General features: G+C 39.5%; 1 long non-coding RNA gene across 1 annotated transcript in view; it reads left to right on the top strand.

Moving 5' to 3' along the window:
• Positions 1–10,312: 10,312 nt before the first annotated feature.
• The window catches only part of LOC124163320, a 74,868-nt gene continuing 69,756 nt past the window's right edge, over positions 10,313–15,424 (top strand). The window contains exon 1 of the long non-coding RNA XR_006865747.1: positions 10,313–10,372. This is a non-coding gene — a long non-coding RNA (uncharacterized LOC124163320). The remainder of the gene's footprint in view (positions 10,373–15,424) is intronic.

Genomic DNA, 15,424 nt, shown 5'->3' with positions numbered 1-15,424 from the left:
GTCATATGTTTAAACATCATAATTTCATTCTTGTGCCTATAAAATAACACAAATTCTCTCCTTATGCTGCCTAGCGAGTTGAGACGCCCTTACAAGATGGCGTCCCACCCTAATCGTGTGATTGGAGCACACATCTGTTGGCTCGAGCTCTGAGTTGATTTCTGTAACCAAGAACCTCTGTAACAATAATGCCAGTTCAATACGAGTTTAAAGCCTGCTGGAAATTCGGTGAACAGAGTACGAACAGCCTATAAACAATCTTGCGGCATACGCATATGGAAACAGCTTTTAAACAGTTAGTAGTCTGTTTGTAGATTATTCCAAGCATTTAGGGGACGATAGTGAACGGACTCTTGACAGCCAGGGTTCGGTTGGGAACTGGACAGGGGTGGAAGAGACAACAGCGAACAGCCAATCAACACGCAGCAGCTGGTTGATCGTCTGTTTCACACAAAAGGGTATGAACAAAAAACAGTGAACAGGTTCTCAACAAGCAGGCGCTGGTTGGTTGCGTGCTTTGCCAAACAAGGAACTAAGAGACAACATTGAATAGGCTTTCAACAGGCAGGGGTACCTAGGTGCACTTGCTCAAATAAGGAATGAACAGTCAAAAGGTACTCCCTTATTGGAAAAAAATCAGGCGATTCATTTTAAATTTTCAATTCACTTTTCTCATCTTCATTTGATTCAACACGGGATATTGTCCACGCCCACCGCTTTCCTAGCCTTCATATCGCGAAGTGCTCTCTATATTTCCGAATCTAATATCCCCGGCCTAAGGTTATACTCCTCCACAGCACTTTCCTCCACTAAACTCAATCTCTCTGGTCTGTTCATTCCGTCATACAGATCCTCCACGTATTCCTTCCATCTACTCTGTACCTCTTCTCGCTCCGTTAGCATCCTCCCATCTTTAGCCTTAATTTTAGACATGGCTTGTCCTCTTTTGCCACCCGATTGCAACTTGACTATGGCGTACAACGCCAGGGATGACGGCTTACAAAAAATATTGGGGGGGGGGGGCCCAAACCTGGGATCTTGCTCCGGAAAATTTTGTAAGTAGTGAGTTTTAAGTTTTTTAAGCATTTTAGAAGAGTCATATGATCAACATTAGAACCATGATAACTCGAATCACGATCTCTGGACACACTGGAGAAAATCGACAAGCCTGACACATTTTTTCTTCTCACCCATAACGAATTTTTAAGGGGGATTGGGCCCCCTCAGGCTACATGGAGTCGGCGCCACTGTATAACGCGCCTAGCTCTCCTTTTGTCTCCATTTCCTCACACTGTCTTTTTCACCAAGCTTCCCTTGCCCTCTTAGTTTCTCACCGTAATTTAGTTCCCTATTCATTCTTTTGCCCTGCTCGGTGTCAACGTTCTCCCACTTTCTTCTCATCTCCTTTTCTTTTATGACCATTTCTCCTGTTATCCAAGCCTTCTTTATCCTTCTGCTGTCAACGTAGTAAAATAAATACGTGGAGGAAAATGGAAGTCGTTTTGTCATTTGTGAACTTCACAAAGTTGAGCTGCAAACCATTGAATATATTTTCATAAAGTATTTTTCTTAATACAGTAGATTCCGTTTAATGGGTCCACAGGTTACTAGGGGCAGCCGCATAATTGGGGCAGATCTTGAAGAACAGAACCCAATAGATGAATATCCCAGAGTATTCTGCGCTTAATTGGGACAGCATGCCGCTTTATTGGGCTATGATTCAGCAACATAGACTCTATACTTGCGACAAAATTAAAATTTTTGTTTTCAGAATACTATTTTTTATATTTTCCTCCTTTGATTTACTCTTATTTTTCACAAATGGTCCTATTCTTACCCTATTTTGAAAGCTCTTGTTGTTATACTATCCGCAAGAGGTTAGGAATTTTCTTTAATAGGACTTCAGCATTGCTCAAGGCTGTGAAAAATATTTTTAACAAAAATGTTATAATTCTTAAAAATGACATTAATTAACAAAACTTACTGATTTATTCATCAAATTAATACTGTAATAAACTTATGTTGTATAAATATTCTTTAGTCTTCTTTCTACAATTTAAAAGTTTTTTTTATGCCCATATACAAGAGAGTTCGCCTAATTGGGGCAGCCGCTTAATTGGGGCGAAGTGCACAAGTCCCGATATGTCCCAATTAACCGGAATCTACTGTATTCGGTTTTCGTTGGAACTTTCCTTTAATACATTTTCGCTAATTTCTTTCTAAATTTTTTATTCTACGCTTTGAAAAACCCGATGTTCTACCAGATAAGGTAAATTTTATAATATAAGTATTTTACCGCTTAAGGTAAGTTTACTTGGAACATTTTGCAAAAAACTCCGTTCGGTCTTCCCTCTCAATTTGGACCTGCCTTTTCAGTTCTCTGCAACGTCTAATCCCATTCTTTCTTTCTATAAATCCTATCCTCACTTCTATACTCGCTGACCACGCTATCAATATCATCAACCCCATGTCGGGCATGGCGTCCACTTTCTCCATTCTCCTCCAAACCAAAAACATCTCAAAGGCGTCTTCGCCTCTTTCCTATTCTGCCACGCCGTAAAACATGACCCCCCATCATACTCTAGGCTGTACCCCGGCCCTATCTTCAAAATCCTGCATGACGATCCCCTCACCAGCTCTCCTCTATTCGATATTTCCTGAATCATTTCTTCCATCACTCTGACATGAGAGATGGTGCCAGCGATTGCTTTTCGGGGACCAGAAATCCCTTGATCCCTCCACACATCGGCGTTAAATCGGATTCCAAAAACATCCATCGATGAGTGCAGGGCGATTTCCATTATTTTGTAGAGGAGTTGATAGCATTGAGACGGGCGGAGTTTGGTCGAAGGGGTGGTGAATGAGAATTCCAACTCTCTCCTCAGACCCTTGTGCTTTTGTGATTTTTAAAGATAGTTTATTTTGTATCTACGCATGATCATATATAATACCCATAAATAAGGTATTTTCATACACACATATATGTACTATCGTTTTCAAAAGTATGTAGACACCCACGAGCCCCACTTAACTGATGTGGTAGGGTCGGTAAAAACTTGGAAGGTTGGCACATGAGGTAGCCTGCATCCCTCACCAGTACGCCAGCAATAGGGTTGTTCAAGCCTATCAAAACGGTCTAAAAAAACGATTGTATATCACTTCTGATGTAATTTTATTTTGATTGGGATGAATGACAGATGCGTTGAAAAAGTAATGATGGAATTATTAGCAATCAAAATTCGAACAATTTTAAACGCCGCCAAAAACGGTCGGCCATCTTGAAATAGAGGTGATGACGAAACAAGCCTGTACGGCTGGCCTGTACTCTCGATCGCTCGATGCCAAGCTGAGCACTCTGCATGCCGACTGGACATTTGCCAAGGTTATTCCTTATTTTGAAATGGCCTATGTTGTGCATGAAGCTTCCGGATGGATCAAGGCGACATAAAATCCATTCTTCAAGTTAGGCAGGCAACGTATGTAGTGTAATTGTTGACAGGAATTGAAAGTTTTGTATAGCTGCATTTGCAAGGAAACTACCTACGTGCAGTGAACTTTCATTTTGCCGCTAGTGCAAGTGAACAAAATTTGTGCCCTTAATGTACCCCTGAGTGAATTGATTGCATATAGACGATGAAGGAAAGAGTGAAGCGACTAGTGAAGTGAGTTGTGAATGTAACATCTTCGACGAAATTATTTATTTCTTCCATGCTGGTTCAATCAACCCTATACATTTCGATCTAAGGTATCTAACTATTGCGAAGGATATGTTTCATATTTGAGCTAAATGTACTTAGAGGATACAGCGAAAGTATATTAATTTTCATTCGTTTGTTCGCTTCTAAGTTCTGTTTGATTTTATTACCTATTGTCAATTCATTTGGAGCATTCGTCAGTGTTTACATTTCACGAATTTCGTTGCGCTGTTGTTTGTTTTGGTCATATTTGGTTACGGTAATAGTGAAAGTGAAATTCGAAGTTTTTTGATGTCACAATAACTGGTTTAGCTAGTTTAATAATTTGTTTCAGCCTATTCATTTCATTGTCTTCGCAATGTCAATGTAAAATAACGTAAACTGATTCTAAGTCGTTAGTGATGAGTGGTAAGTGAGGTGTGGAGAATCCTTTCGAACTTCAAGGAGTGCAAATTCTTTTGTGTGTGCAGAGTGATTGGAAAACCGATTGTCATGTTTTATTAGTGTTACATAATAGTGTTTTATATTTATTGTGAGCCAAGTTTTTTATTGAATCAGTTGATTTGGAATATACTGATTATACGTATCAAAAAGACAGCTCGTGAAATGTGTGCGTTGTAGTGCTATTTGTGATATGATGAGCAATAAATATGTACAAGTAGGGGTAATTTTGCTTATTATTACTCTTATTAAAGGATAAATTTGGATTTTCTTTAAACACTGATCTGGCGGCAGACGCTGGAGATCTTAAAAAAAGGGGAATAACCCTGCTGAGCCACTTAAACAACACTGCAGCAGGGCATCTACAGGCTTGTGACGTCACACATCAATTCAAGATGGAAGTAGGGCTTTTTGGCGTAACGTAAAATTTGTCACTGTTTAAAGCCTTCTCTAAACATGTACAATGAAGAAAATAGCGTAATATAATTGTCATTGCTCCTTCTGAGGCACGATCTTTCAATTTCTTAAATAAAAAAAATATGGTGAACAACCCTAGCCGACGCGGAAGGACGCGGGGGCGACCGGGCTAGCGAGACAGGAATCAAACTACAGGCTCAAATGCCCTAGCGAATAGAATGCTCTGAGGAAACTCACGTCCACGCACAGGTTGGGAGTGTTTTCTTGCTAGCTCTGTGGCGAGGATTTCCTCTCTTCAGATTCATATTTGGACTTACCGTGAACAAGGAATGTATATGTGGCCCCGTAGCGGTGTAGGATTACTTCGCATATACACGCGCATTTGATGAATAGAAGTTATGGAGGGGATTCGAATCTGAGTCAATTGTATTTTTTTATTTTGTGAAAGGTCAATTGATAACATCAACATAATATTAATAATTAAAAACACTTTGTTACTTTCACAAAATTCACGGAGTTTCTATTTTAATACCGGTTTCGGCTATTACACCATTTTCGAATGTATTTGAAAAATGTAATGGAAAGAGGTGTAATAGCCGAAACTGGTAATAAAATAGAAACTCTATGAATTTTGTTGAAGTAACAAAGTGTTTTTCATTATTAATATGGAGCCCTTCCACCACGTAAAAGCTTCAAGTTTCGATTTAATCAACATAATAGATATAGTTAACTCGATAAAAAAATTAACACCGACTTTTTTACCGACTAATTTTTTAACATAAATGACTCAATCTGCCTTAACACATTTATTTCAAAGCAAGTGTATTCAAAGAGTGGAAATAAGCGGGGAAAGTGGCAGAGGTTGTATTTTATCCTTGCTGCTGTAAAATTTCCGTTGAAGAAATGGATGATATCCATTCGGTCATAAATTTATAATTATTTATTGTGGTCCGATCGGTACGGTCTGGTCAGGTTGGTTGGTCGGCTATCTCCGAGGCCCCCGAGGTTATAGGGCCCCCACAACGCTCGCGTCTATCTTGAAGTGTATATGAAAGGTATAATAAAAAAACTCAGATTACTTTGAACCAAATTATTTTTAACAATTATAAAATTCTAAGCTCTGATTATTTGCTTTATTTGCAGCTTAATCAGCATACAAAGTTTGTAAAAATATTAATGAAATCAAGGTTTTAGAAGATAAAAGAGAACCATATGCTTTTTGAAAGGGTTATTCGAAAGTTATTTTGGAGGGTTTTTAGATTTCAGTGCGGTTTTAAGGTACAAATATACTAAATAGATAACAGAACCATCACACCTATCTAAAGTTTTAAGCTATGTAATTTTCATTTTTCTTAGTATTTTTATTTACGAAATTGCTACCTTTTATTAACTTAAATCTACATTTTAAGAGCCAGAATAGCGTCAAAATCCATTTCTGGGCATGCGATTTCCCAAAATTTTCCCAAGGGCCCCAGCCGAGGTCACATAATCATCCCAGGCGGCCCCTTCGTCCGTTTTTAAGGGTAAAAGATTTCATGTACCAATTTACTTCCACTTAATCCTTGGAGATATTTGTATTTCGCACTCCCATAGGAAGCAAAGCGTTGGTGCTTTTACTTACATAACTTCCCACACTGGTGAACAAAGATTTTGTCCTGGAGACGTCGTTGGATGATCTTAGACGTATTTTTTGCTGATTCGGAATCTGGGCTTAGATTATTTCCATCACGTCTAGTTTCATTGGGACAGCTGAATGTATGTTTTTTCTTTTACAAAAGTAGTAATTTATTTCATTTATATATCATAATAGCATGAACAGGTAAAAATAATAATTTCCTTTCATAACATGTTGTCCTACGATGGCATGCCTTCCTATCCCAACAAACATATAATTAAACTTGCAGTAACCTATCGCTTATTTCGATGCACTGCATAATCAGCTTCCACTCCAAATAAGTATGTGACTATAGGCGCGTAAAGACATGTCTTTTTCATCTGCAGACGGTTTGAGAATTTTGTTGCACGCAGGAAATGTCAGCTTATCACATTGTAATCGTTGCGAAGTGTCTTAGCTTTCATCGTGGGGTCAATCCATTTCAAATCACCGAGGTAATGTTGCTCAGCATTTTTAATTATCCTGAAATTTTTATCATTGGTTCCCTTCAAGTAGACAATCACAAAACACCATTTGAAAAACATTTACAAGACATAGAGTTTTTGGCAGACATTTTTAAAAGGGCGAATGGGCCTAAACAGAGCGTGAACTACCACGATGACTTTTGTTACGTGTGCGATTAAATTACTTTCAAGGCTAAGAGGAGGAACGTGGCTTAAAGATGGAGACAGTGTTTTAGACTTTATTTTGACTGTCCGTTGGGTGACCTGGATACAGGATTGGAGCCTTCGGTGATATGTAGCAGGTGTGAAAGGCTTCTCACTGGTTGGACTGATGGAAAACGTCATATGAATTTTTCCGTCCTCATGATTCGGCGGGAAGCTAAGGATCATATTTCTGACTACTATTTTTATGAAACAGAAATTAAAGGAATAACACCGAAGTCAAAACACACAGTAAAAGATCCAAACAACCGAGAATCAGCCCCACACTTGAAAAATTTACCAGTGGTGGAACCACACAAAATGTTAATCTTAGCGAATATTCAGAAAGTATCTGAGAATGATGGAATCGAAAACTCGAAAGACCCAATTTTCGGACCAAACATATCTGATAGACCTCATTTTATGACGCAAGAGAATTTAAGTGATCTATTGCGCAATTTAAGTTTGTCTAAAAAGCAGAGAGAAATCTTAAGATCACAATTGAAGGGTTGGAATTTGCTAAATCGAAATACAAAAAAATCACAACTGTACATTCTCATGAAAACAATCTTAATTTTTGCAATGATGTTCTATCTGTTAAGGATACTCTTAGTTTTGAATACAACACAGATGACTAGGTTCATTGATTCGTTTAACGTCAGTTTAAAGGCTGTTTTCTAACATAATGGAATTGAACTCCCCTCGAAAGCATTAGCTCATGGAACTGACATGAAAGAATCTTACCAGAATGTGCAGTAAATTTTTCTCTACGCAAAATCGGTGGAAAATTAAAAGCAGCTGCATTTTTACTAGACATACAGTTGGCTAACACGAAATATTATTGCTTCTTCTGCGATTGGGATAGTAGGGACAGAAAAAAATATTACTTGAAAAAAGACTGGCTATAACGTAAGCACTCGTTCCTGGATTCCAAAATGTCCCTTTTAACTTTTTTACGATCCTAAAATATAATTTTCCACCTCTAAGTATTAAATTAGGGCTTTTTAAAAATTGTGTAAAAGATATGTGCAAAAATGGTGCAGGTTTTACTTATGTGAAACAAATGTCCTAAAAATCAGTGAAAACAGATAATAGAAGGATTTTTTATAGGGCCACAGATTTTTTTAGGAAGCGCTGAAGAATTCGGAATTTTGACGGCAAGAGTTCAACAAAAAAGCGCGTGGAAGGCATTCAAAAATGCATTTGAAGGTTTTCTAGGAAAGAGAATGGCTAAATATCATCACGATCTGGTGGTTAATGTAATTAAATTGCACAAAAAATGGGCTGCTCTACGTATTCCAAACAAATCACTTCATTGGCTCACACCTGAACTTTTTTCCTACAAACCTTGGCGCCGTTAGTGATCAACACGATAGGTGTTCCACCAGAATATTTTACTAATGCACGAACGGCACCAAGAAAAGTTCAGCAACATGTTATCAGATTAGTGGTGGACACTGAAAAAGGATTCGTCAGAAGCTAAATATGCGAGAAAATTCCGAGTAAGTACCAATTTTTCACATTATTTTAACTCACAATTTATTTACTTAAACTCCCTTGAATCCCCGTTGAGTCCGATTGTCCTAAAAAAACTTAACGTGATAGAAAACATCTGGGCCCGGATTCGGAATCAGCCCGAAAAATACCAGAGGATCACTCAAAAACATGGCTAGAACAGAAAAAATTATTTTTTGGTTGATCAGTGTTATCGATTGAGTTGCAAACATCATGCTCTAGGGATATCATTCTGATTTCAAAAACGAGTGTATCTGGCTATTTATTGAGTATTGTCGATAATATGAGTAGAGATTTTTAAAAATTGAAATTTGACAGTAGCAAGGATAAAATACAACCTCTGCCACTTTCCCCGGTTATTTCCACTCTTTGAATAAACTTGCTTTGAAATAAATGTGTTAAGGCAGATTGAGTCATTTATGTTAAAAAATTAGTCGGTAAAAAGTTCGGTGTTAATTTTATTATTGAGTAAACTATATCTATTATGTTGATGTTATCAGTTGACCTTTCACAAAATAAAAAAAATACAATTGGCTCAGATTCGGATCCCCTCCATAACTTCTATGCATCAAATGCGCGTGTATATGCGAAGTAATCCTACACCGCTACGGGGCCACATATACATTCCTTGTTCACGGTAAGTCCAAATATGAATCTGAAGAGAGGAAATCCTCGCCACAGAGCTAGCAAGAAAACACTCCCAACCTGTGCGTGGACGTGAGTTTCCTCAGAGCATTCTATTCGCTAGGGTATTTGAGCCTGTAGTTTGCTTCCTGTCTCGCTAGCCCGGTCGCCCCCGCGTCCGTCCTCGTCGGCTATTGCTGGCGTACTGGTGAGGGATGCAAGCTACCTCATGTGCCAACCTTCCAAGTTTTTACCGACCCTACCACATCAGTTAAGTGGGGCTCGTGGGTGTCTACATACTTTTGAAAACGATAGTACATATATAGTGTGGACACTGTACATGTCATACTTACCCAAAAAATGCAGAATAAAAGTGAAGAAAACTTAAAAATGACAAAAAGTAGGTATAGACACAACACAGGGTAACGTGTATTGAAAGAGCACCACACTTGCACTTCTAATCATTGCTGCTCGAGACTGCCACTGACGCGTGGAACGGGATGTCCCTATAGTATACTCTCCAGGATAAACCAAGTGACACTGCGTAAAGACCCCGAGTGGCAAATGCAAGCCGCCGTTTTCGTTTGGCGGGATATTTTATCCGCCCTGGGGTGTTTTTTCACCCCACGTTACGGTGACGGGAGGGTGAATACAATGCAGTGGACAGAGAAGAGAGAATCCTCAATTATTGTAATATTCGCAGAAAAAGGGATGGTCTTCTGAATTTAGCAACGGGATTAAGTAGACCTATATTTCAATAAGGCATTGTATAGTCCTCCACTTAGTTCATCAGCGAAAGAAGAGTTTCGTTGTGCACGACCGCATTTTTCGGTGTGAAGCGTATAGTTCGGTGATGAATTAAGAGGATATTAATGCAATATCTATTTCAAACGATTAAACGTCGGATTTCCAACTTATCGTTCCGCAAATCGCATTGAATGATTAAGTTAATGACATTTTGTTAAATGAGGCACCGATTTTTCGTGAATGTTCAGTTTCACACAACAATGTTGACATCGAACATTGTGACACAGACCAGAAGCTACGCACGCAGCGTAAGGAAGACGCTTGGTGAACGTTGATCGTGGTAAATGGTTCCCAGGGGATATGATAGAAAATGACCGCGTGGAATATTCATTTGTCCGCCAACGTTGGAGCTATTGGTGGAAAGGAGAAAGAGATATGTACCGTTTGATTTTGCGAATGATTGTGGAAAAGGTCCGTCGTCTCTATCTGCCCCTTCCCCTCTTTCCCCTCCCTCCCCTCTTCCCCTCCCTCTTCGCGCGAGCCGCGAAAAAAGCAATTCGACCCAAGGCAGCGAGGGGATAGGAGCTGCGCGAGGAGGCTTCCGCGGATGCCTGGTGAGTGAGTGCCTTCCCAAATAACCCTCGTCTTCGAAATATCATTTCGGCTGGGAGTAGCCTCGCTGCGGGCTCAGACCCCTCAGCTTTTCTCATTTTCGATTCGTGACCTTTTTCTATTGCATTGTTGAACCTGGGTTCGAACTTCGATTCCGAAATTTCTCCAATCGCTAATGTCTATTGATTTAGAAGTATCTCATTCCCATGCTGTCCCATCAATACAAATCTCCAACAAACTTTCTATTCCGATTCTAAAATTCATGTCGACTCTCATCTATTCTGATTTAAGAATTATTTACTTACCGCACTCAATAACGGGTCAGAGCAGCCTTTTTTATTTCTATCATAGGAGTGTAGGCTATGATTCGTACCTACGACACAACACACCTCAATTAAAAGTCAAACGCCGATTACCAGCAACGGCTGAACATCGCGACAATAACTGGTCAAATAGTTACCAACAATAGCGTAGCGTATCGGAAACGCTTTACTTATTCTGCATGCATAGCTTCTGGTCTGTGTCACAATGTTCGATGTCAACATTGTTGTGTGGAACTGATCATTTTCATCGCTGTTCACGAAAAACCGGTGCATCATTTCACAAAATGTCATTAACTTAATCATTCAATGTGATTGGCGGAACGATGAGTTGAAAATCCGACGTTTAATCGTTTGAAATAGATATAGCGTTAATCTCCTTTTAATTCATCACCAAACTATTTATATCCACGCTTCGTATATTTTACACCATTGGATAATGCATTGGTGCACAACGACCCTCGTCTTTCGCTGATGTACCAAGTGGAGGACTATGCAATGTCTTATTGAAATATCATTCACTTAATCCCGTTGCTAAATTTAGAAGACCATCCCTTTCACCCATCACTCGCATTTTGTTTTTTTTTGCTGATGTACCCCTAAAAAAATTACGCTATCCTATTGAAATTTTCTGGGCATGAAGAATAAATTTTCGTCAACATTTGGCTCTTCCTGAAGTGTAAATTAATTGCTTCAGATGAAATACTAAGAAAATTTTTAATTTAGAAATAAGTGCAAGCGATGGATTGGGTGTCTATCCTACGTACGTTGACCGTTTCAGAATGACAACGGAAGTTTCCGCAGATGGCGGGTATGCGTGTTATTCGGGCTGTACCATATACGCACTCTCTCTACTCTCTAGCACACCACGTGCGGCGGGCATTCACAAATAACGGGGACTAAAATGTTTAAAATCTCGCGAGTTTGGGGAGTCCAATGGTCAAATTTAATTATTATTTTGGTGTACATATCCCTGAAGTATGATAAAATTTTCAGCTGAATTAATTGTTAAATTTTGTCTTTGGCAGACGCTAAAGTTAGATGTGTTGCTATGAGCTCGGCTAGTTTGTTTGTTAAAAGAAATGAATCAATAAATTATTGTAAAGCAACTTACGATCAGCAAATAAAGTGTAACAAAGTTAAGAAAAGTTAACAAAGACCTATGATGTTGTGCTCTGAGTAAAACAAGAATTTACGAGTGGTATAAGCGTTTCCAAGATGGCCGTGAAGATGACGAACGCTCCAGCACAATAACAACCGATGAAAATGTGGAAAAAGTGAAAACATAATGTCTCGTGCAGATTACGAATGTCCGAGCGATCAGCCTAACGATAGTTGGCCGATCTAGCAGTGTGAATGCATGACATCCTGACGATAATTACCGTAGTTCCGAAGGTTGCCACTTTACGATGGTTAGGCTCTGGGAGACCGGAAGAGGAAGCGACAAGAGAAAGACGAAAAGTTCGTAAAGCTCCCTTCGCTCTGTTTTTTTCATGGATTAGTCCAAGCAAGGAAGAATATGGGCGGAAGAAAAATTATTCGTTAAATACACGTAGAACAAAGTGATATCTTGGCCCTGCATGCCTCAACAGCTTTGCTAACCGTCAATTTCTCGTTCCTAGGGGGCGGCATAGGTAGATTTTAATCATCGTTGTGTGAATGCACGATAGTTCCAATGATTGCTGGAAGAATCGTAATCTGAACGAGAAAGGGATCAACGAGAAATAAGGAATATGCATATGTAATGAGGGGTATTTTGAAGTGGACGGCATTGATGTAGGCAGGTTTTATTATTTTCAAAACCCTAAAATTCCCTCTCGCACCTCGAACGGGTGCAGAAAGAAGCCCCGTTTAAAAGGACTGAGTCATTCGGGGGGGACGAGCCGGAGATCTCCTCTTCCCCCTCCTCCTCTCCGCCTGCCATCTCGTGCCAGTGTCGCGAGGCTTGCATCAACGATGCCGCTTCCAGTCTGAGGACCTGTCGTGCGTTCGAGGCAGGCTGTATGCCGAGTGTCTGGAGTTGGAGCGTCTCCTCCAGCGGACTGTGCGCTGCATTTGAGGTGCGTGGGTGCGTGGAGCAGGGAATTCCGCCGAGGGCGCCTCTTGTGAGTTCGATTGGATGCTTTTTTGGAAGTGCTTTTCAATTGCCTCTCTTGTTCCAATCTGCTGAATTTTTGTTGGAGAGGCACGGCCCCGGGGGAAGCGGAAACTTTAACTCAGATAGGCAGATTTATGTTTTTTTTTCTTGAATATTCGCTGGGAAAGTGTTGTGTAAGTTTAATATCTCACTCTGCGATTAATTTCTCGTTTTAAAGAGCGACAATTTCGCACAGCTGTACTGCTGGCTTAGTCAGCATAACTGGCTCAACATTTGGTTTATCGTAGGCGATTTTTTTACAGACGTTCAGTTAAAATAAACTTTCAATGTTGAACCAGTTAGCGTGAAGACGGCGGCAGTACAGCCACGCGAATGAAGTTCTCCAAGCTCCCTAATTACACTTAAAGCAGTGGTCCTCGTGGCGGGAGGCTGCCTATGTCCTCCTTCAAATTCATAGTGCCTACGTTTGAACAGGCTGCGAATCATTCCCCTCCCCTGCTTCCGATTTTGAATTTTTCCAACCTCCCCGTTTAATTTCGGGAACGCCGTCTTAAGATTTTGCCTTGACTTTTCAATGGCAGCGTAGCCTTGGTTTTCGAGAGGCGCTTCTTCGTTGTTTGTTGACGTGACGTTTCGTGGTCAATGTGGAGCATGCTCGCGTGTAGTGCATATATTGCGAGTAATTCCACCCTGCGCCCCCTCTCAATTTGGACTTCCCTTTTCAATTCATATCCTCCCCTTCACCATACAACCTGTGCATCCTTTTGCTCCCCTTTCCCCTCTCACCTAACATTTCTCCCTTGAACCATCTCCTCCTTACCAATTTTTCAATGTTTCCGCACCGTCAAATGCCACACTACAGATCAGACTCTTCACTAGCCTTTTCTTAAAACACGTTGCAATCATACGGCCGTATTCATAGTTTCCTTAGTAAGCTACTAACGCCTAAGTAGCGTTCTAAGTAGTAGCATACTAGCAAAATGGTATTCATAGACCGGTAGTAAGGGCTACTAAGCTTAGTATGCTACTATCTTAGTAGCCGGTTCTTAGTCGCCCTCCGGCCTTGTCTAAGGGAGCTACTAAATATGGCGGACCGTTGTGGATGATCGAACTCCGGTTTTATTTGTATACTGTTATAGAGTTTTTATGCATTTGTGCCAAAATGGAATACGAGAATCCATTCTTCAAGTAAGGCAGGCAACGTATGTAGTGTAATTGTTGACAGGAATTGAAAGTTTTTCGTAGCTGCGAGGAAGCTACGACTTGCAGTGAACTTGTGCCTCTAGTGTAAGTGAACACAATTTGTATATTCAATGCGCCCCTAAGTAAATTGCTTGCATATAGACGATGAAGTAAAGAGTGAAGCGACAAGTGAAGTGATTTGTGAGTGTATGAGCTTCGACAAAATTATTTATTTCTTTCATGCTGGTTTAACCATTTCGATCAAAGGTATCTACTAGCTGTTGCGAAGGGAATATGTTTCATATTTGAAGCAGTTGTTCTTTAGGGATACAGAAAACGCTTATAAATTTTCATTCGTTTGTACGCTTATAATTTGTTTGATTATATTACTTATTCTAGTCACTTTATCGTGAGCTTTCGGCAGTGTTTACATTTCGCGTATTTCGTTGCGCTGTTGTTTTTGTTTTGGTTACGGTACGAGTGATAGTGGAGAGTGAGATTGGAAGGTTATTGATGTTACAATTTCTGGTTTAGAAATTTGTTTCAGCCTATTTATTTCATTGTCTACGTAATGGTAATGTGACATAACATCAACTGATTCTAAATAATTAGTGATGAGTGGGAAGTGAGATGTGAAGAATTCTTTCGAACGTCAACGAGTGCAAATTCTTTTGGTGTGTGCAGAGTGATTGGAAAACTGATTATCATGCTTTACTAGAGTTACGTTATAGTGTTTTAAATTAAGTGTGAGTCAAGCTTTTCATTGAACCAGTTGATTCAGAATGTACGGATTATAAGTGTCATAAAGACAGCTCGTGAAATGTGAAGTGAAATGTTGTGTGCGTTGTAGTGCTATTTGTGATATGATCAGCAATAAATAAGTAAAACAAGTTACGTTAATTATTCTTTGTTTTTTACATTAACCACCTCTAGTAAACTATATGCCGTATATTTCCGCACGCTGTCAATATTTGAAATATTTAAATGTAGCGAAGCAGACTGTTGTTTCCTTGACTAACATTTTAGGAGTTGCAAACATATGTTACTAATTGCTCGCACGTAGGTGTTTGTAACGTAATAAATGTGTATCATTCACACATTTAACTCAACGTTATTTTCTTAGCGATTCATTTATGCATTGCAAAATTTTTCGTTTTTACTCCGACATTGAGGTGTATATCTGCTTTCCGAATACAGATATGTATAATACTGACGTTGCTAGTTATGTTTTTCCATACTAATCACGCATACACTAGTGGAAACAAATATTGGAAGTCCAAAAAATGCAATTTATATGATCAATGAATACACGGCCGTTTTTACAACAATAACTGCATCTCAAATATAAAACATGCTTCAACAAACATGCGTCGGTATTACTCATAAATCTACCCTTTCCCAAAGGTATTGCATAATTTTTGTGTACAGCAATCAAAAAATATGTCTGCGATGCG

This window comes from Ischnura elegans, chromosome 8, assembly GCF_921293095.1.
Source record: "Ischnura elegans chromosome 8, ioIscEleg1.1, whole genome shotgun sequence".
In the NCBI taxonomy this organism is placed as follows: domain Eukaryota; kingdom Metazoa; phylum Arthropoda; class Insecta; order Odonata; family Coenagrionidae; genus Ischnura; species Ischnura elegans.
Note: the sequence above shows the minus strand (reverse complement) of the source record. Positions and strands in the feature narration are given on the sequence as shown.